The 22,167-nt window shown below is 47.8% G+C and overlaps 1 protein-coding gene across 2 annotated transcripts in view; it reads right to left on the bottom strand.

Moving 5' to 3' along the window:
- PLA2G6 (phospholipase A2, group VI (cytosolic, calcium-independent)) overlaps window positions 1–15,351 on the bottom strand; it is a 73,516-nt gene extending 58,165 nt beyond the window's left edge. For both annotated transcript variants that reach the window (XM_006865191.1, XM_006865192.1), the window contains exon 1: window positions 15,310–15,351. The gene's annotated coding sequence lies outside the window, so the exon portion shown is untranslated. The remainder of the gene's footprint in view (window positions 1–15,309) is intronic.
- Between the last annotated feature and the right edge of the window lie 6,816 nt (window positions 15,352–22,167).

The following is a 22,167-nucleotide window of genomic DNA, read 5'->3' as shown; positions in this document are numbered from 1 at the left end:
GCAAGACCTTTTTGAAGTGTTGAAGAGCAAACATGTCAGCTTGAGGACTAAGGTGGGCCTGACCTAAGCCATGGTATTTTCGAGAACCTCATATGCATGCGAAAGCTGGACAGTGAATAAGGAAGACTGTAGAAGAATTGATGCTTTTGAGTTATGATGTTGGAGGAGAATATTGAAAGCGCCATGGACTGCCAAAAGAACCAACAGATCTGTGTTGGAAGAAGTGCAGCCAGAGTGCTCCTTGGAGGCCAGGATGGCCAAACTTCATCTCTCATGCTTCGGACATATTGTCAGAAGGGAACAGTCGCTGGAGAAAGATACCATGTTTGGTAATGTGGAGGGTGAGAGAAAAAGCGGAAGGGTTTCCGAGGAGCATCTGGTGGGTTTGACCCACCAACTTGCAGTCTGCAGTCCAGTGCTGACCCTATAGCACCACACCAGGAGTCCTGGACTGCAGTAAACTTTCAATAAATGGAGTCCTGGTGTGGTGCTGTGGGTTAATGCGCCAGACTGCAAAGTCATTTGAACTGCAGGGTCGGTAGTTCAAGCTCACCAGCTGCTCCTCCTTAAAAGACCCTCTGAGTCTTTTAAAATGAGGCCCACAACACTCCTTGCTGGTGTTATGAAGATGGAACGAGAACGCTTGTGAGGATGCTTAGACCTGAATCGAGAGTCTTTCTTTCCTTTGTACTCGGGGGCTGCAAGGACAGAAAAGTTAGGGTGCCTACGCCCCTGCCTGGCCAGGGGACAGGAAAGGGAAGGTGTAAAATTGTTCCCAGAAGACACAACAGGCACATCGATGTGCATTATAACAACATCTGTCACAACACAGGTATGAAAGCACTGTCAACATCCAGCACATAACCAAAAACAAACCAGTTGCCAACTGACTGCAGCCCCATGAGCCAGACAGAGTTCGCTCCACAGGGTTTTCAAGGCTGCGGCTTTTCAGAAGCGATAGCCAGGCTTTTCTTCCTCGTGCCTCTGGGCAGATTTAAAATGCCAATCTTGGCTACTAGCTGAGCCCAGGGCTCTATCTACCAGGATGAGAATGGTAAACGATCTTAGAGATGTGTGATCACTACAAGTTGTAATTATGAAGACCGTAACGACTCAAGAAAAGGCGAATGGCTTGGTGCCCCTGTGGCCAGGCCTGGCTGTACAGCTTGGTCCCCAGCTTGGTCCTCTCCACCCTCACTCTGCAGCCTGTCTGCCCCAGGCCACACAGCAGCCCCAGAAAGCATGGCTGTGTCCTACTTCCTGGTCTGTCACACTGCTCTTTCCATCCAAATGTCCTCCTCTCCTTGTCTGCCTGGAGGAGCCTGGTGACCCTCTAAAACCAAGCTCAGCTCCCACTTTCTCCTTAAAATGCTCTTGGTGCATTGCCCACCGCCCCAGGGCCACCCCCTGCGCTGTGCAGTCCCCTCACCTTCAATCTGTTTCTATTGCTCAATCCCAGTGTTTTATACCCACTCCTCCCTCCTCAAGCACGGCCACCATCAGTGAAGGTTTGTGTGGTGTGGCACAGTAGGATAAACACTGGATTAGTTACCACAGGGCCAAGAGTTCAAACCCACCAGCTGCTCTCGGAAGCCCTGTCTAATCCACAGGATCACCGTGCGTCAGAACTGACTCAACAGCACACAACAACAACAACAATGCTGAACATATTTTAGCAGCACTTTCAGACTAAGTAAACCGACACAAGGCACTGTTGGATAACCAATGGACTGCTAAGCCCAAGGTTAGAAGTTCAAATCCACCAATCGCTCCTAGGGAGAAAGATGAAGCTATCTGTTGCCTGTGGCTGTTTTACAGCCTCAGAAATACAGGGTTGCTGGGAGTCAGAATGGACTCAATGGCAGTAGGTCTGGCTTGGGTTTTTGCAACTAAGACAGACGAGGACGAAAAACCCAACGATGGATTTCTGAAAACTCTGCCAATGAAAGCCCGATAGATCACAACCATTCTATCTGTTGTGCATAGGGCTAACCACAACAGCAGCACAAATCAGGCTGTGAGCTTCAGAGTAACCATCAGACCAAATATTGTGGTGCCTCTAGGATGCTCTGGTCTATTCTAAGTGTGTCACAGCTATACACACTAATCATTACCCCCACCCAACAACCCTAAGAAATCACTATCCATTATCACCCTCACTTTACATATAAGAAAACCCAGAATGGAGAAGTACCATGCCCGAGGTCACACAGCTAACTGGTAGGGGAGGAATGGTTGGAAGCTAGCTGGGAGGGCTTTCTGATTCTGAGCTTTTCTTTCATTGTGGTTTAGGTGAAAGTTTACTGAGCAAATCAGTTTTTCATTCAACAATTTATAGGCATTTTGTTTCGTGACATTAACTGTCATCCCCTAGGTGTAAAACAGCACCCTTGCCACTTCCTCCCAGTTCCACTTGCCCGCCATCTTCCCCACCTTCTGAACTGGGTTTTAGGCAGATGTTGCCCAGTTGGTGTCACATGGGTAGTTGCTCTGAGCAGCATGGTGCCTCAACTGGTCATTGTTTGCTGTTGTTAAGTGACATGAAATTGGTTCTGATCCTGTATAGGGCTTCCGAGGAGTGGCTGGTGGGTTTGAACTACCAACCTTCAGTTAGCAATCCAGTGTTTACCTTACAGCGTCATACCAGGATTCCCAAACCCACTACCATGGAGTCAGTTCTGACTCAGCAACCTTCTGTAGGGTCTCAGCGGCTGTAAATCTTTACAGGGACAGAAAGTCTTCAGTTTTTCTCACAGTGCAGCTGCTGGATTCAAACTCCCCGCAGCTAGCAGCTCAACTCGTAACCCACTACACCACCAGGCTTCCTCCTTCACTGTATATGGTGGTTATGTGCTGTGGAGTTGGTTCCAACTCATAGCGACCCAGTACAGGGTTTCTGAGGCTGTAGATCTTTACGGGAAGAGAAAGCCACATCTTTCTCCCACGGAACGGCTGGTAGTTTCAAACCGCTGACCTTGCGGTTTGCAGCCCAATTCGTAACCACTATGCTACCAGAACTCTTTACTGTATATAGGCTTGTCTATTGTGTGGCTGAAAGGTGACCCTGGGGTGGGTTCGGTTCCAGGTTTGAAGGGTGTCTAATGGCCAGACTCTTGGGAGTTCCACCAATTCCTTCAGACCAGTAAGTCCAGTTTTGTGTGTGTGTAATTTTGAACTTTGATCTACATCTTCTTCTCCCATTCCGTGTCCAGAATCTTTTATTGTGATCCCATTCAGAGCCGTCAGCAGTGGTGGCTGGGTACCACCTAGTCCTTCTGGTCTCAGGCTAGTGGAGGTCATATTTGTGGGGACCATTAGTCCTTTGGACTATTTCCCTGAGTTCTTTATTTTCTTCACTCTACTTTGCTCCAGAGGGGGAGACACCAACAGTTGTATCTTGGATGGCCGCTTGTAAGTTGTTAGCACCCCAGTCATGACTCACCAGAGTAAGAGGCAGACTGCTGCCTTTATGGACTACGTTGTGCCAATTAACCTAGTTGGTGCCTGAGAGAGTCGACGCTTCTTAAAAAGCAGATACTAGTCAATAGCAAAAATTTTTTTTAAAAAATGCAGGGGAGGGTCTGGAGAGACTGGGACCCTCCTACAGTGCTGGTGGGACTGTAAAATAATGCAACCACTATGGAAATGGTACTTCCTCAAAACATTAGAAACAGAAATACCGTGTGACCCAGCAATCGCTCTACTTGGTATATATCCTCAAGAAATAAGAGCCGTGACATAAATAGCTATCTGCACACCATGTTCACTGCAGCTCTATTCACAACAACAAAAAGATGGAGACAGCCTAGATGCCCATCAACAGAACAATGGTTAAACACACGTTGGTGCATACGCACAATGGGATACTATGTAATGCCGAGGAATAATGATGAATTTGCAAAACACCTCACAACATGGATGAAGCTGGAGGGCATTACACAATCACAAAAGGACAAATATTGGATGAGACCACTATTGTAAAAAGTGAAGAAAAGGTTTTCTTGATAAAAGAAACATTCTATGATGGTTACAATTCAACTGAAGGTTGATTTGAATTGCAAGATTAGCAGTTCAAACATACCAGCCTCTCCTCAGAAACCCTATACAGGGTTGCTACAGGTCATAATTGACTCAATAGCACTTAACAACAACAGGGGTAGACACATGCTAACATGGGTGATGGGGCAGGCTCTTAACAGCAAGAGGGAGGTTAGCAGAGGAAAGATGAATACAGCAGGAGACACAGGGAGGAATGCAAGCGTTCAAGTGAATACAGGCAAATACTGTTACCTAGGCCTGGACTTGTGCTGTGGCGTTGCCGGTTAATGCGGTAAACTGCAACATCGGTTGGGGCCGTTAAGGCCGGCAGTTCTAACTCACCAGCTGCTCCTTGGAAACCCTGTACAGGGTCACTATGAGTCAGATCCCGACTCGATGGCACTTAGCAAGCAGCAACAACAGGCTGTAAGGTAAAGCACTGGACTGCAAAGTCAGTTTGAAGCACAAGGCCGGCGGTTCCAACTCACCAGCTGCTCCCCAGAAACCCTACACCGGGTGGCTCTGAGTCAGAACCAACTGGAAGGCACTTAACAGCAACAACACCGGCATGAGGAGGGGACTGCAATCATTGTAATGAAACAAAGTATACAATTGGTTGAATGTAAAACTGATGATCTGTTCTGTAAACCTTCACTCAGTTCACAGTAAAAAGTTTTACCAGCTGCTGCCTCATTTCCATTCCTCTCCCTCACAGTCTGACACAGAGTTTGTCAGACAGACTGTAACTCAGTAAAGCGGGCCCGGGGTGGGGTGGAAGGAGAAGTCTGACAGGGAGCACAAGATATTCCGAGGAGCTAAAGTACTGGTTTATGGGCAGTGGGCTTTCTTTTCCCTAGTTTCCAAATAGTATGTACCATAATTATACGAGGGGGCTTCAAAAGTTTGTGGAAAAAATTCTATAATCTTTTAATGTCATTTTCCACAAATTTTTCTGTAGTCTCCTCAGATTTTTTTAAAGAAAGAAGGGGCCAGGAAGGTGGGGAGCTGTGGGGTCGGGCCTGGGAGGCTTCTGGGGGTGAGAGGTCTCACAGGAAGGGGAGGGGAGTCCGGAGCACCCCTACCCAGGAGCCCACTCAGGCAAGGGGCTCAAACATCACCCTGGGGGCCCGGTTGGATAGGACAGATCCCAGCCCAGCTCCTCCCCCAGAGAAGAGCCCCCTTCCTCAGGGTCCCAGTCTTCCCCCTGTACAGGTCCAATGGGATGATGGGGGAGGGGGGCATTCAAAGCTATCCGGCACAGGGACTTGGTGTTGGACAGACCTGGCTGTCCTCCAGCCCTCAAGTTGTTGTGAGGACGAAATGACATCATGTTGGGAAAGTGTCTGGGACGCCGCTGACGGTGGGCACACAACAGTGGCCATTGTTGGGGCTTGGTGGAAGAAAGGAAGTGAAAACCATCGGCCACATCCTGGAACAGTCTCCGCATTGCCAGGCAGGAAGGCAGCAAGTGCAAAGCAGAGAGAGCAGAGCTTCCTTCTTATTTCTGGCACTTTCTTCCCACCCCCAAGGAGGGGCCTTGTCTCTTTCACCCCTGACCCCAGGGCTAGGGAGTGAGCTGCCCCACCCCCAACCTCTGAGGCCCCTCCCAGCCAGACTCCTGCCAACCCACCCTCCCCTCCTGGAGGCTTCTTGCTTTCTCACAGCCCTGCCCTTTGACCTTCCCAGGGTAAAGACAATCACTTTCCCACTGACAGTTGTATGTGGGTCACTCCAGGGTCACTGGGCACAGACGGTACACTCCCGGGCACCACGTCTGCTCAAATGACAAACAGAAAGACACCAGCCCAAGAGCTTCGGAGGTGCTGATATGTGTGACAATTCGGCCTTGCTCCTACAGTGTCGCCTCCGGAGACTAAGACTACAGCTCAGATCGCCTATGCGGGGTAGAGGCCCAACCTGTCTGTGTAGGTCCTTCAGGGATGACCAGTGGGGGTCTGCGAGGTGTGAGTCAGTTCCAACTCACACCAACCCTACAGGGCTGAGTAGATGTGTTCCCTAGGGTTTCCAAGGCTGTAATGTTACAGAAGCAGACCGCCTCCTCCTTCTCCCACGGAGCAGCAGGTGGACTTGAACTGCCAACCTTTTGGTTAGCCAATCAACGCTTAACCCACGGCACCACCAGGAAGGCAGGAAGGAAAAGTATATTATTACACTAATTTTAGAGATTAAAAAAACAACAAACTGAGGACCAAAGAGGCCTCGAATTATGGCTGTTTAAAGACCAAACTGGAGTCCTGGTATGGTGGTGTAGGATACACACTAGACTGCTAACTTCAAGGCAGGCAGTTCAAACTCACCAACCACTCCTTGGATATCCTATACAGGATCACTACAAGTTAGAACCGACTAGTCAGTTTAACAATTTAAGTGGGGCATGTTGATGCCCACCAAAAAAGATACACAACTAAAGCAATTCACAGTGGGTTCAGCAGAAGACTGGGACCAACAACCTCACTGGTGAGATCCCTAAGTAGCAGCCTGGATTCAGGAGATGAGTACCACCCAGCTTCTGTATCAGTGGGTTATGGATTCAGCCAATCTCGCATCAAAATATTCCAGAGTGGGGGCAGCAATTAAATGGTCAAAACAAGCCCTCAAGGCCAATACACTGCGTTGCCATTGCATTAAGGACCGTGAGTGACCTCACTCCAACTCAAAGCCAACCAGTCAAGGGTTTCCAAGGCTATAAATCTTTAGGGGAGCAGAAAAGCCTCATCTTTCTTCCAAGGAGCAGCTGGTGGGCTCAAACAGACAACCTATGATTAGCAGTCCAGTGCTTATGGTACACTGTCACATCTGGGCTCCTTATAAGTAATCTAGAGATCATTTTATGAACACTATAAGCAAACACTACGATGCCAATGTATTTGAGGGGATTGTGCATCTGAAGATCTTGGTATCTGGGGGTCCCGAACCCAATCCCCCACCCCACCCCTGGCCATCACTGGGTTTTCTCCTATTTCAAAAGAGGAGTCAGGCTCGGGCAATAAGTGTAGTGGGGGGTGGGGGGACAGTTCTCTGGGTACAGTGGGTTCCGCTTCTGACAGGGGTTTCCTGGAAGATCCTTCTGGGGGATGGATGTACATCTGCCAAAGCCACCAGGCCAGGTGCCTTCCTCTCTCCTCCCCCTGGAGTGCCCCCCCACACACACATATCTGGCAGAGCCCCTGTCTACCCTTTGAGCACTGGGCACGCTCGTCTGCCCTTCTGTCCTAGTTTGCACTATACTCACAGGAGTGCAAGGCCCAGCCTTCCTGCCTCCATGTACAGCACAGGATGCGGTCAGAGGGCGGCGGTGCCAGTGAGCTGTCCAAACCTCTCCCTATCTCGGGGTGTGTCACCCTCCTACCTCAGTGGACCTGCACAGGCTGCTGCTCGGGCTGCCCAGACTGCCCTTCCCACTTCCCTGACCTGTCTTAATAAATGACTTTCAGACAAACGAATGAGCCTCTTCTTGCTCTTCAAGTCTCAGTTTAGCTGCCACCTCCTCCAAGAGTCATACCTTGTACCCTTCCCGCCTCTCAGGCCCACATGTGCCTCCACATCACCCAGAACTCACACCCCCGGTGCAGCACTTATCTATGATACCCGCTGCTTTGGGATGCCCATGCCCCAGGACCTTGCCACCTGTCCCTGACTCACAGTGAATGGTGAAGAACTTTCTAGGGAGTGACTGAGTGAAGATACAGGAATGAGCCTGCAGGGGCATGCCCCCAGCTGGTGGCTATGTGCAGACACCATTCCTACCCCCTCTACCCACGCCTCACCACAATGATCCTAGCAAGCCAACCACTACCGTGCTCCTGAGGAGCCGGATTAGGTGGCGGGCTAACCCCTCCCCGAGCTTGGTTTTGAGGAGTCCAACTTTCTACGTTGAGCTCTTCTGTGTTTCAACCAGGAAGGCTCTTCAAACCCTCTGCTTCCTTCCAGAGGGCGCCCACTGTGGGGAGCAGCTGCCTGCGTTGCATAACGGGATCCCGACGCCACCAGGCCCAGACAGCAGCCACGTGGGGGACTCTGGGGGCATGGAATCACGCCTCACGAGCCTCGGCTGCTGCTTATAACAGGCTGTCCCATGACTGGAATAGCTGCCGGACAGTCCTGGCAGGACAGTGACACCCTCCTGTGTAGCCAACACTTTCTGGCACCCACTGGGCTTAAGCATGGGGTCAGACCAGAGCCATGAGTCTGTTCTGGTGACAGCGACCCCTGTCACCCCACTGCCTTCCCGAAGTTCTTAGCACGTGCAACACACAGCTCATACATGGCCCTGTCCTCTCACATAGCTACCACACTTTCATACCATGAGCTGCTCTGAAGATGTCCACCAACTGGGGAAGATATGGTCACTATCTCTGTTGGGCATAAGGGAAACTGAGGCCCAGAAACTGTGAATTGGAAGTCTTGCCTGTCAGCTGAATTCATGGGTCTTCCACAGACTCCCAAACATGACGTAGAAGGCATGCCACAAAGTTACCGAGATGCAAGCAGAGACCAAATACAAGCAGGGGTCAAACCAAAGGTCATTTCTCCCTCCACTCCCAGCCTCCGAACCACCCAAGCTGCCTCCCCAACAAATGTCCCTCCAAGTGTTGTCTGTGGCCTCTCAAAGTCTCCTCAATAAGGAATGGAACGTGATCAGCCCATGGCCTTACAACCCAACAACACTGTTCCACTGACCAGTACCAATGGAGCACCAGGCTCCAGCCAAGTGCTCCAGATGCATTAGCACATGGAATCCTGGAACATCCTAACAGAAGGTGTAGGTATCTCCCCAACACTACACCCTGGAAATGGAGGCAACGGGAGGTTAGAGCATCTTCCAGGACCCCAATGACCTGGGATCCCAAGTGTCAGCTCTTACTCCTTAAACGGTTTTCTGGAGATGGCTGGCCAGCACGTGGCTGATGCTCAGCCTCTTGTCCTCAAGCTGCCCCAAAATGCAGTGCCACACAAGCCAGAGCAAACTGCCCTTTCAAAATTAAAGACGAGTCTCTTCTGCTTACTGTGAGCTGCGCCATGGACGGGAGGCCCTTCGCCAGAGCTGTTGCTAGGACTTCCAAGGATACGAGATGTGGACGACTTTAAAGAGCTCTTTGGGCTGATGGCAGGGGACAGGGTGGCCCACAGAATGAGTCACACCGTGAGTATTTTTGAGGACCTGTTCTGTGGTAGACAACACTTTCACAGTTGAGGATAGTAAACAACACAAATAAAAACTCCTTCCCTCCTGAAACTAATATTTCAGAGACGAGTACAAATAATTAAGACAAATAACATACACGTATGACATACTGTGACCTCCAGTGCTTATCACCAGGACTCCCTGGTGCACACATATATAGTGTTGTTGTTAAATGACATCGAGTTGGTTCTGCCTCATAGTGACCCTATATAGGGTTTCCAGGGAGCAGATGGTGAGCTTGAACTGCCGACCTTGCAGTTCCAGTGCATTAACCCACAGGGCCCCACCAGGACTCCATTAACATATAGCGGTGGTGGTGGTGTGCCGTGGAGTCCGTCCTGACTCATAGCCACTCATACAAAAGTCTCATCTTTCTTCCTGCAGAACGGCTGGTAGTTTTGAACTGCTGACCATGAGGTTAGCAGCCCAAATGGTAACCACTACGCTACCAGAGCTCCTAATATAATATACAAATATTATATGTACTATATACAGCAACATATATATATAGTACATGTACTACATATAGTAACATATATACATTGTTGTTGTTGTGTGCCGTGGAGTAGGTTCCGACTCATAGTGACCCTGCACAGGATTTCCGAGGCTGTCAATCTTTACGGGAGCAGAAAGCCTCCTCTTTCTCCTGCGGAACAGCTGGTAGTTTCGAACTGCTGACCCTGAGGTTCGCAGCTCAATTAGTAACCACTACGCTACCAGAGCTCCTTAATATATGTTGTTGTTGTTGTTAAGTGCCGTAGAGTCGGTTCCACCCATAGAGACCCTGTACAGGGTTTCCAAGGGTATAAATCTTTACGGGAGTAGAAAGCCTCATCTTTCTCCCACAGAGCGGCTGGTAGTTTATATATATATTTGTATATAATAATGGAGTCCTGGTGTGGCGCTGTGGGTTAATGCACCAGACTGCAAAGCTGTTTGAACTGCAAGGTTGGCGGTTCAAGCTCACCAGCTGCTCCTTGGAAACCCTATACAGGGTCGCTATGGATTGGAACCGACTCGACGGCACTTAACAACAACAACAATAATAGAATTGATGCTTTTGAGTTATGGTGTTGGAGGAGAATATTGCAAGTGTCATGGGCTGCCAAAAGAACCAATAGATCCATTTTGGAAGATCCATTTTGGAAGCCAGAGTGCTCCTTAGAGGCCAAGATAGGCCAAACTTTGTCTCTCATACTTTGGACATATTGTCAGGAAGGAGCAGTCGCTGGAGAAAGATTATCATGTTTGGTAAGGTGGAGGGTCAGAGGAAAAGAGGAAGACCCCCAACGAGATGGACTGGCCAAGTGGCAGCATCAATGGACTCAAGCATGGCAACAAAACTGAGTTTGGCCCAGGATCGGGCAGTGTTTCATTCTGCTGTACATAAGGTCGCTATGGGTCGGTACTGACTCAATGGCACCTAACAACAACAACATATATTACAGTGGGAGAAAAATGAAGCTTTCTGCTCCCGTAAAGATTTACAGCCTTGGAAACCTATACCTACCTATACAGGATCACTGTGAGTTGGAACCTAATCCATAGCATGTAATCACCATCACCACCATATATATTAGAGTCCTGGATAAGTACTGGATTGAAAGGTTGGTTTGAACTACAAGGTTGGCAGTTCAAATCCACCTGCTGCTCCTCGGAAGCCCTATACAGGGTCACTATGAGTCGGAACCGACTTGCCAGCAGACAACAACAACATATATAGGTATGTTGTTGTTGTTTAGTACCGTGGAGTTGGTTCCGACTCACAGTGACCCTGCACAGGGTTTCTGAGGCTGTAAATCTTTATGGGAGCAGAAACCCTCATCTTTCTCCCATGGAGCAGCTGATAGTTTCGAACTGCCAATCTTGAGGTTAGCAGCCTGATTCGTAACCACTATGCTAGTCTTAACCGACCTGTATAGCGACCCTGTATAGGGTTTCTGAGGAGCAGCTGGTGAGCTTGAACCACCAACCTTGCAGTTCAAATAGCTTTGCAGTCTGGCGCATTAACCCACAGCACCACACCAGTTCTCTCTCATATATATATATATATTTGTTGTTGTTGTTGTTATGTGCCATTGATATATTTGTTGTTGTTGTTGTTATGTGCCATTGAGTCGGTTCCAACCCATAGCGACCCTGTATAGGGTTTCCGAGGGTGTAAATCTTTACGGGAGTAGAAAGCCTCATCTTTCTCCCGCGGAGCAGCTGGTAGTTTCGAACCGCTGTATATATATATATATATATATATACATATGTTGGTGTTGTTATGTGCCGTGGAGTCGGTTCCGACTCATAGCGACCCTGTACAGGGTTTCCGAAGCTGTAAATCTTTACAGGAGCAGAAAGCCTCATCCTTCTCCCGCAGAACAGCTGGTAGTTTCGAACTGTCAACCTTGCAGTTTGCAGCCCGATTCGTAACCACTACGCTACCAGAGCTCCATATATATATATATATACACACATACACATATATAAGGAGCTCTGATTGCGTAGTGGTTACGAGTCAGTCTGCAAACTGCAAGGCCAGCAGTTCGAAATTACCAGCTGTGTTGCAGGAGAAAAATGAGGCTTTCTACTCCCATAAAGAGTTGTTGTTGTTGTGAAGTGCTGTCAAGCTGATTCAGACCCATAGCGACCCTGTATAAGGTTTCCGAGGAACAATTGATAAGCTTGAACTGCCGACCTTGCAGTTCAAATGGCTTTGCAGTCTGGTGCATTAAGGGTTACACCCTCAGAAATGCTATGCAGGGTCACTATGAGTCAGAACCAACTCCATGGTACATAACCAATACCACCACATCTGAGACCTGGTGTGGCGCTGTGGGTTAATGCTCTAGACTGCAAAGTCAGTTTGAACATCAAGATTGGTGGTTCAAACCCACCATCTGATACTCAGAAACCCTATACAGGGTCACTATGATTGGAACTAACTTGATGGCACTTAACAACATATATATATACACACACACACACACACACACACACACACATATTATATATGGAGTCCTGGTAATAAGTATTGGAGGTTGGCAGATCAAACTCACCAACCTCTCCTTAGAAATGCTATGCAGGGTTGCTATGAGTCTGAACCAACTTCACAGCACTTAATAACAACATATTATGTATATATATTTATATTAAAAAGCTGTAGTTCTGATGAAGTACACTAGAGAAAAATCATGGAGATGGGACAAGAAGTGTCTGGGTGAGGACTGAAATGTCAGCTAGGACAACCAGGGAAGTCTTCACTAATAACTTGATCTAGAATGAGAAAGTGAAGGCAAATGTCATCTGGGTATCTAGGCGGAGTTTTCCATACAAGAGAAGAGTAAGTGCAAAGGCCCTGGGGCTGGAACATACCTGGTGAGTTTCGGGGACAGTAAGAAAGCCAGTGAGATCAGAGAGGCAGCAGAGGACCAAGTCACACACAGCGAGAAATCACTATGGGACTTGGAGCAGAGGTGTGACTTTGAAGGGAACCATTCTGGTTGCTGTTCTGAGAAAAGACTTGAGGGGGCAAGGACTGAGCTAAGGCTCGGAAGGAGGCTACCACAAAAATCCACGCACGAGATAATGCTTGGGTGACTGTCGGGTGGTCAGAAGGGACTGATCTGCTGACAGACTGAATGTGGGGTGAGTGAGAAACATCAGGAATCACTTCACAGCTTTGGCCTGAGCAGATGAAAAAAAATGAAAGGGCTATTTCATGAGGTGGAGAAGAGGAAGGGAGAGGATCATTTGGGTGGGACAGCGGAGGGGATGAATTATCATACACTCAATTCTAAATACTTTTCAAATTTGAAATGCCTCCATCTGAGGTGCTGGGTCCATAGGAGTCTATCATGTGGGAAAGAGGTCTGGACTGGGCTGGGAATGTCAGACAGTACTTAATGCTGGGAGACTGGATAAAATGTTCTCAAGAAGGAGGGTAGGCAGAAAAGGCATTGAAGGTACAACCTAAAAGATCCACTAGAAAGATGTCTCCCAGGGAGTTCCCCTCTACAAAGAGGAACTGGTGGTACAGACCTTCCTTTCATGATAGCCCCTCACCCCTACCTCCCCACCCCAGACACACACAAACACACACACATGCAGCATTTAAGCCCGTCCTTCTTCCTATCTCTTGGTGGTGTCTCATTCTGCTGAGTGAGCAGGAAATTCCCTTCTGAGGACATTGTCATCTATCAAGAAAGTAACCCGTGGGCAGGCTTGCAGGGTATACCCTTTGGTTGGTTGATGATGCATGGAGGGGATTGTAACCATAGCAATGATACGATGTACGATAGAATGAATGTAAAACTAATGTTCTCCCATGTAAACTATCATATAATTCACAATAAAACACTATTAAAAAAAAAAAAGAAAGAAAGAAACCCGTGGGAGGCAGGAGATAGTACTTCGGGCTCTCAGACAAAAAATGTGACCGTGACATGGATGTTCTGGGGTCCCAGAGTTAAAGACTCCAGCTCTGACCTCATCAGAGTTGTATGATTTCAGGTCACTCAGTCTCACTCTTTCACACGTTTCATAGAAATAACACTGGTACCTCAAGGGTCACCTCGAACATGGTACACCAAACCAAAACAAACCCACTGGCAATAAATCAACTCTGACTCATAAGGACCCGTCCGATTGAACAAAGTAAAATTGCTCTTTGGGGTTTCAGAGACTGTCGATCTTCATGGGAGCAGATTGCCTCATCTTTCTCCAGCAGAGCTGCTGGTGGGCTTCAACAGCCCACGTTGAGGTTAGCAATCTAATACATAACCCACTGTGCCACCAGGGCTCCTTTAAAACAGGTAGTCAGGAGACACTTGTTGAATAAACAGCGAGTGAAGGAATGGTAAGAATAACATATTTTTTTAAAGTCTGACTCCAAAGGATAACCAATAAAAACATAACAGATGATAGATGACAACAATGTACCATCTGCTTGGCTCTGTCTCCTCTTTCTTTCTTTTTTCAATCTGTTCCTTTCCCTTTTCCCTGTCCTGCCCATAGTTTTCCTTTTCCCCATCCTGACAATTGAAAATCCATGTGTTTATACAGGGTCATACTGATGACAAAGCTTTGCCTTCTACATTTTCTCGCTCAAATTTTAAATTTCAAGGCAGCCACGTGAAGGAAGAAAATAAACCCCTCTGTCATAAATGACAAAACATGAGACTCAGAAAATCACTCCAGGAACATATTAAAGCAGGGACAATACAAAACAATGTTTTCAGTCCAAGGGTGGAGCCCCAATGTTGCCAAACCAAACCTGCCTAACATCCTGTTGGGTGGGTAAAGACAGGTGAGAGAGAAAGATCCAGAAACATAGGGAAGGGAAGGGACTTGTTTGGGGTCACGTGGGTAGCCCATTAAAAAAACAAAACTGGGCACTGAGCTATGACATGGGATCCCACACCCACGGGTTTGTCCCTCCCAATCACATGGTCACCAAAGACACGTGCTCCCTGTTACCAGCTTGCAGGTCTCCTGTTGGGGCAGGCGATGGACACAGGATTGGAAGATTGGGAGACTGTGGGATGACTAAGCGGTGGGGGGTCCTGGTATGGCGCTATAACAAGGATGGGCACAAGGTACATTTGCAATCTGGGGGGCAAAAGGGACTGAAGCAGGGAGTCAGAATTGAGGACTAGCAAATGTGATACCCTGTACAGGGTCGCTGTGGGTCGGAACAGACTCGACGGCACTTAACAACAACAAAAAGGTGATACAAATGGAAGCAGGCAGGGGAAAAGAGACAGGGAGGGTCATGTGGGAATGAACTGAGGCGGGAAAACTCAGGGCACTGAGAAGGGCACAGTCAGGAAACGGGACAACCCATGAGGTCTAAAGTGAAAGCGGTCAGGAAGGTCAAAATGGAGGGTACTAAAGGAAGGGCACATGAGAGAAACTGAGGTACTGAAGAGTCTCAGGATCGAAGCTGGAGTCACAGAACGGCACACAAGTTCGAGGTAAAACTAAAATGGTCACAGGATGGGAGTTGGGGGCGATGGAGGGTCCAGGGGAGGAAGATGGCGCACTAGGGATCACACAGGATTCAATGGAGGGCACGCCTCAAAATCGGGGGACACGAGGAACGTTCCAGTGAGGGTCTCGGTGGACACGACAAAGGCTAGGGTGCAGGTGAGGTTTGGCCCCTGCTGCGCCGTCACTCACCTCCGCTTACTCAGCACCGTCTACTTCCGCAAACAAACGTGCTTTAGGGCCACGTGACAGTCACGCGCCTTCTCTCCACCAATCGCCGGAGCCCGTGGTTTCTGTGGCTCCTGCTTCCACGCCGCAAGTCCCAAGCTGGAGGAGAGGCGGGGGCGGGGCTCCACGGCTCTTATAACTGCCCAATAGAAGGGCTCCTACATCCGTGCGAGGACGGGCTTCCAACTGGAGCCAATCGTCGGCGGCATGGCGCGGCCATATCTGTTCGGGGCGGAAAGTCCTGAGACGCCTCGTTGGCAGCCATGCTAATGAGTGGCAAGAGTCTCTTCCTTCTCCGCCCTCCCCTTCTATAACAGTAATAGGCCAGAATCCTGAACCCTGGTGTTAATGACCGCTCGTAAAGCTATAAATAAAACCGACAAAGACAAAGGCATAGCTGGCAAGGGAACCTGCTTTGATTTTCCGGGTATCCCACAATCTAGGGATGCCAGACTTCTTGTTGTTTTAGGTGCCATCGAGTCGGTTCCGACCCATAGCGACCCTGTACAGGGTTTCCGAGGGTGTAAATCTTTACGGGAGTAGAAAGCCTCATCTTTCTCCCGCGGAGCAGCTGGTAGTTTCGAGCCGCTGACCTTAAGGTTCGCAGCCCGATTCGTAACCACTACGTATGTCAGACTTAGCAAATAAAAAATAATGTTTTGGTCTAAGTAAAAAGAGAGTGACGCTAATATATTATTCGTTGTCTGAAACTCAGATTTAACAGTGTGTCCTGTAATTTTTTTTTTTCCCCTAGCAGCCTTATGCAAACACCCAAACTTGGTGCTTAATAAATTTCTAATAAAGAAATTTGGATAAATTACTTGCGGGCACAGTAGTATCTCATAGGCTTGTTCTGACGACTGTTGTTAAGTATCCTCGAGTGGGTTCTGACTCATAGTGACCCTGTACAGGGTCCTGAGAAGAAGCTGGTGGGTTTGAACTGCTGACCTTATGGTTTGCAGTCCAGTGCTTATCCTACAGCGCCTCACCAGCGGTCCGTTCTGACCAAGAGTTACAAATTATTTCCATGCCTGCACATAGTGGGATTTCAATAAATGGCAGTTGTTAATGATTAATAATATGGATAGTGAGGGTGGACACTGAGGGTGGACCTTAGCCTTAGATCTGCCTCTGAATAATCAGGTTACTTTTCTCTAGGGAGTCCATCCAAGCTTCCTAGAGCATTTTCATTAAGAAAATGATCCCCCAATATTAGATCTAGATGAATTCCCCAGACTGTCCTCGGCCCTCGAGGGACGTGGACTTGCTGTTACTGTTCCTGTGAAGAGAAATGGGTTTCCTCCTCAGTACCTCAGATCTGGAGCAGCCAAAGTCTAGTTAAGAATAAAACTAACCATAGTAACTAATACTTGTACAGAGCCTTCCTAGTTACAAAGTAATTTCAAGTCCATTGTCCAAGGATATAGTTACAGGTGAGAAACTGTTCTCTATAAACCAAGGTTGGAAATTTGATACAGGGTTTCAGCTGTTACTAAAAGAAAGGGTTGAAGACTGGAATTCTCAATGAAAATATCTTGCCCTACACAGCCCCAAATAAATTAAGTTAGAGTTATCATTATCAGGAATCTTGCAAAAGGCCAGGCATTCCACCCACCACTGAGCAATCTGATCTGAGAAAATGCGTAGGTTCAACGGAAAAGTCCTATTCTTCAGCAAACACCCACCATTGTGTTCACAGTTGGTCTGTGTGGCAACTTGGGTGGCACAGACATGGAACCATCTCACACGCAGAACAAGTCAAGGGAGGCTGGATCAATCACTGGAAATACTCAAGGGTCCACAAAAGATATTCATAAAACAATCTCAGACAGAGCCTGACATATTGAGTAGCTCTCCCGCTAGATATTTCTGGTGGAAAGTGTTGACTGAGTGGGTAAGGCATGAGATGAAGTATAGGCAGTTACTGAGCAGAATCGAAAGAGCAAAAAGGAGGGGCAGTAAACACAAGGGAGTACACCGTGTTGGGTTTCCGCTGGATTGTACATTATAGTTGTTACTAAGTGCTGGTGAGTCCGTTTGGACTCATAGTGATTTACTAGGAGTGACTGGTGAGTTTGAACTGCCAGCCTTGCTGTTCAAACCAACTTTGAAGTCAAGTGTTTATCCTAAGGCACCACACCAGGATTGTACCTTAAGGACAATTTAAGCTGGCAGTTCAAGTCAAAGAGCTTATCATGAAGGGCTATGTTAGGCCCTGCAGCTATAAACAGAGCAAGGTACCCGCCCCTCAAAAGCTCAGAGTCCAGAGAGACAAACTAGACCAAGTGTCCATCAAAGAAACAAAGTATCAAATAACCAGTAGGCTAGTGATTGCAGTTTCAGGAGTCCTGGTGTGGCACTGTGGGTTAATGCTCTAAACTGCAAAGTTGGTTTGAACTACAAGTTCAGTGGTTCAAGCTCACCAGCTGCTTCCTGGAAACCCTATACTGCGTCGCTATGGGAACTGACTTGACGGCACTTAACAAGAACAACAGTGCAGTTTTACACTTCTTGCTTCATTTTAGTTTTACAATAGTCCTGAGAAGTAATAGTATTATGCCCAGTTTATAGATGAAGGAACTGAGGTTCTTAGAGGAAGAGATGACCCCTGGAATCACACGTCAATGAAAGACAGAACCTATCCCTTCCTAAAACATGCCAGGTAATGTTCCTAGTACTGAGAAAATCACAGTGAACAAAATAGACACAAATCCTGGCCCTTTTGGTCATAAAACAGAGAAGGAAAATAAAAGGCGTGTTTTGCTAAAGTCTTCAGGTGATGTGTTATGATATCTTAATTTTAAAAAAACCAATGTTGATTTGGGTTGTATATGTGAGTGTCATTGCACTAGACCTTCTGTTTTCAGTGTGGTTGGACATTTTTATTAAAAAATAATAATAATTGAGAAAAATAGTATGATATTGTTGCTAACTACTGTTGAGTAGACCCTCCACTCCTGGTGGTCCCATGTGTTACAGAATAGAGCTGCTCATAGGTGTGTTCCTTAGCTGTAATCCTTGTGGGAGGCAGTTCATCATGACGTTCTTCTGCCGGTGGATCTAAACTACCATCCTTTAGGTTAGCTGCTGATGGCAAACTGCTTACCACACTCAGGAATATTGTGTGTGATCCTGTTGATTCTGACTCAGCGACCCACACTCAATCTCAAGGTCAGTTTGAACTGCAAGGTTGGTGGTTCAAACTCACCAGCTGTTCCTCGGAAACCCTATACAGGGTCCTCATGAGTTGGAACTAACTCAATGGCACACAATAACAACAACGTGACAGACCAGAACTGTCCCAGAGGATTTCCCAGCTCTGGTAGCGTAGTGGTTATGAATCAGGCTGCGAACCTAAGGTCAGCAATTCAAAACTACCAGTTGTTCTGTGGGCGAAAGATGAGGCTTTCTGCTCCTATAAAGATTTATAGCCTCGGAAACCCTGCACAGGGTCGCTATGGGTCAGAATCGACTCGACAGCACTTAACAACAACAATAACAATCTTTATAGGGGACTCCTGGTATGGCACTGTGGTTAATGAGCCAGACTGCAAAGCCGTTTGAACTGTAAGGTCCACAGTTCAAGCTCACCAGCTGCTCCTTGGAAACCCTATACAGGGTCGCTATGGGTCAGAACTGACTCAACAGCACTTAACAACAACAATCTTTACAGGAGCAGATCCCCAAATCCTTTCTCCTGTGCAGCAACCAATGGTGTGTTCTAACTGCTGACCTTTGGTTAGCCATTAACTACTGGGGCACCAGGGCTCCACCCTCCCAGGAAAGATGGTGATAAATGCTATGGAGTAAAAGCAGGGAAAAGAGATCAAGGAGGGCTGTAATTTTTAAAGAAAGAGACCAGGACTGTCCCTACTAAAAGGAAACATATAACTACAGTCCTGTTGGACTCCTGGTGTGGTGCTGTAGGATCAACATTGAACTGTGAATCACAAGGTCAACAGTTGCTATGAATCGGAACCAACTCTATTGTACTTACCAACATCAATAACATGGAGCCCCTAGGTGATACAAAAGTTAACATATTTTGTTGCTAACCAAAAGGTTGTAGGTTCAAGTCCACCCAGAGGCACCTCAGGAAAGAGGTCCTGGCAGTTTAATTTCATAAAATCAGCCACTGAAAACTCTGTTCATGGGCTCGCCAGGAGCAGGAATCAAGTTGATGGCTGGCAATGGTTTGGTTCTTACATTAAGGTCTCTGAGTGGCAAAAACAACTTGCAATCAGCTATTAACCTAAAGTGGCTCTGAAGAAGAAAAGCCGCGTAAACGGATTGCATCAAGATTGTTGTTGTTAGGACCCTGGAGTTGGTTTCAACTCATAGCAAACTTGTATAGGGTTTCCAAGGAATGGCTGGTGAGTTTGAACCACCGACCTTGTGATTCAAACAGACCTTGCAGTCCAGTGCTTTATTTCACAGAGCCATACCAGGACTCCATAAATATTGTTGTTGTTATTAAGTGCCATCGAGTCAGTTTCGACTCACAGCAACCCCTGTATAGGGTTTCTAAGGAGCGGCTGGCAGGTTCGAACCGCCAACCTTGAGACTCAAACTGACCTTGCGATCCAGCACATTAACCTGCTGTGCCACACCAGGACTCCCCATAAAGATTATAGCCCAGAAAACCCTATAGAGCAATTCAACGCTGTAAACACATGGGGTCACCCTGCGTGGGAATCCTGGAAGCAGCAACAGGTTTGTTGTTGTTGTTGTTGTAGTTGTTGTTAAATGCTGTCAAGTTGGTTCCAACCCATAGCAACCCTGTATAGGGTTTCTGAAGAGCAGCTGGTGAGCTTGAACCACCGACCTTGCAGTTCAAACGGCTTTGCAGTCTGACACATGAACCCGCAGCACCACATCAGGTTTGGTGTGGTTCTGAAATTGGGTTTCAAAGGTTGAACAGGAGTTTGCCAGTTGGACTAGGAGTGACTTGGGCAAAGGTCAACATGAGACTGTGTGGATTGTTTGGGGAACTGCAAATGGCTGAGTCAACGTTGCTGGCACCTGATGTGTGTTCAGATGAGCGCCTTGAAAGACAGACTGTGAAGGGTCTTTTAGTCTCCCTTGCCCTTGGACAGTAACTGAAGGTCACTAAGGCTGCAGGGCAGCTGTGTAATGATCACACTAATTGGGCGCCCCTCCTGACTTGCTCAGGGGCACGGGGGCTAATGCCTTCAGGAAGGAAGTGAGTGCAGGTGACTGGGACTGTGAGGCACCAGCCATATGTGTTCCCATGTGGAAAAGCCAGACCTAGTCAGGAAAGGCAGGATGTCTCTGGTCTGGGGGCTCTCCAGCCCAGCTCAAGAGGTTCACAGGACAGGCTGTGGCCTGAGGAGAAGCTGGTTGTCAGGGTCAGGGTGCCTGGGAAGCGCCACAAAGCAGCGGCCTGAACTTGGGTCCTGAAGGATGGTGAAGGTTTGAAGACACATACAGAAGATGTTTCAGACAAAGATGCAGGGCAAACTCCAATGATCACATGTTCATTTCCCACTCTGGTATCATAGTGGTTACGAGTTGGGCTGCTAATCTCAAGCAGATCAAAGCTACCAGCCTTTCCATGGGAGAAAGATGAGGCTTTCTGCTCTCATTAAGATTTACAGCCTCGGAAACCCTCTACAGGGTCACTATGAGTTGGAACCAATTCCACGGCACACCACCACCACCACCACCAGGACTGGTGGTTTATGTGGAACTCTGAGGGGTCTGAGTTTTCGAGGCCTTGATCCCTTTCTTCTTTCTCTTAGTTCTTGTCCTCACTTCAGTTGCTTCAGTTAGTGAAGAAGAGCCTACCTACTGTGTGTCCAGCTTTGCACTCGGTGGTGTTCTTAAAGAGGTCACAATTTAACACGGACTTACCTTAACCACGGAGTCCCTGCGTGGTGCAGATGGGGAGCATGCTCATTGTAGCTGCAAGTCCACCCAGAGGCACCTCAGAAGAAATGCCTGGAGATCTCCTTGTGAACACTCAGCCAATGAAAGCTCTCCGTCAATGTACTCTGACACACACGGGGTTGCCATAGGTCGGAACCCACTAAACAGCAACTGGTTTTGCCTCAACACGTGGATCATTTCTGATTGTAAATTCTTTACTGTGGCAAATGTGCCTCTCCTGAAGAGATCATGAAATCACAGCGGGCCAAGTTTCAGACTATTAGGCTAAGGGTGCTGCTATGACCAATGGCTCCCCCAGTCTCATTGGCTTACCACCAGTTATGTCCAGTGTGGGGAGAGGTGGGAGGTTCTGCTTTTCTCAGTCGCTGAGGGGCACAGGCTGAGTGAGGATTTCCTGATGATCCCCATGGTGCAAGGGCACAGTGGCTCCATAGGAAAAGTCTTGGAATTCTAATCACAGGGTTGGCAGTTCGAGCCCACCAACCACTCTACAAGAGAAAGAAGAGGCTTTCTGCTCCCACAAAGATTTTAACAGCCTCGGAAACCCTATATAGGGTCGCTATGAGTCAGAACTGACTTGATGGCACTTAATAACAACAACATGGTAGGGGACAGGGCATGTGGGAATTAGAACGTGTTGTTGTTGTTAAGTGTCTTTGGATCGGTTCTGACTTAAAGCAACCCTATGTAGGGTTTCTGAAGAACCGCTGGTGAATTTGAACTGCTGACCTTGCAGTTCAAACGGACCTTGAAGTCCAGTGCATTATCCCACAGTGCCACACCAGGACTCCTAATCAGAATCTGCTGTT

This window comes from Chrysochloris asiatica, unplaced genomic scaffold (assembly GCF_000296735.1).
Source record: "Chrysochloris asiatica unplaced genomic scaffold, ChrAsi1.0 scaffold00076, whole genome shotgun sequence".
Lineage (NCBI taxonomy): Eukaryota > Metazoa > Chordata > Mammalia > Afrosoricida > Chrysochloridae > Chrysochloris > Chrysochloris asiatica.
Note: the sequence above shows the minus strand (reverse complement) of the source record. Positions and strands in the feature narration are given on the sequence as shown.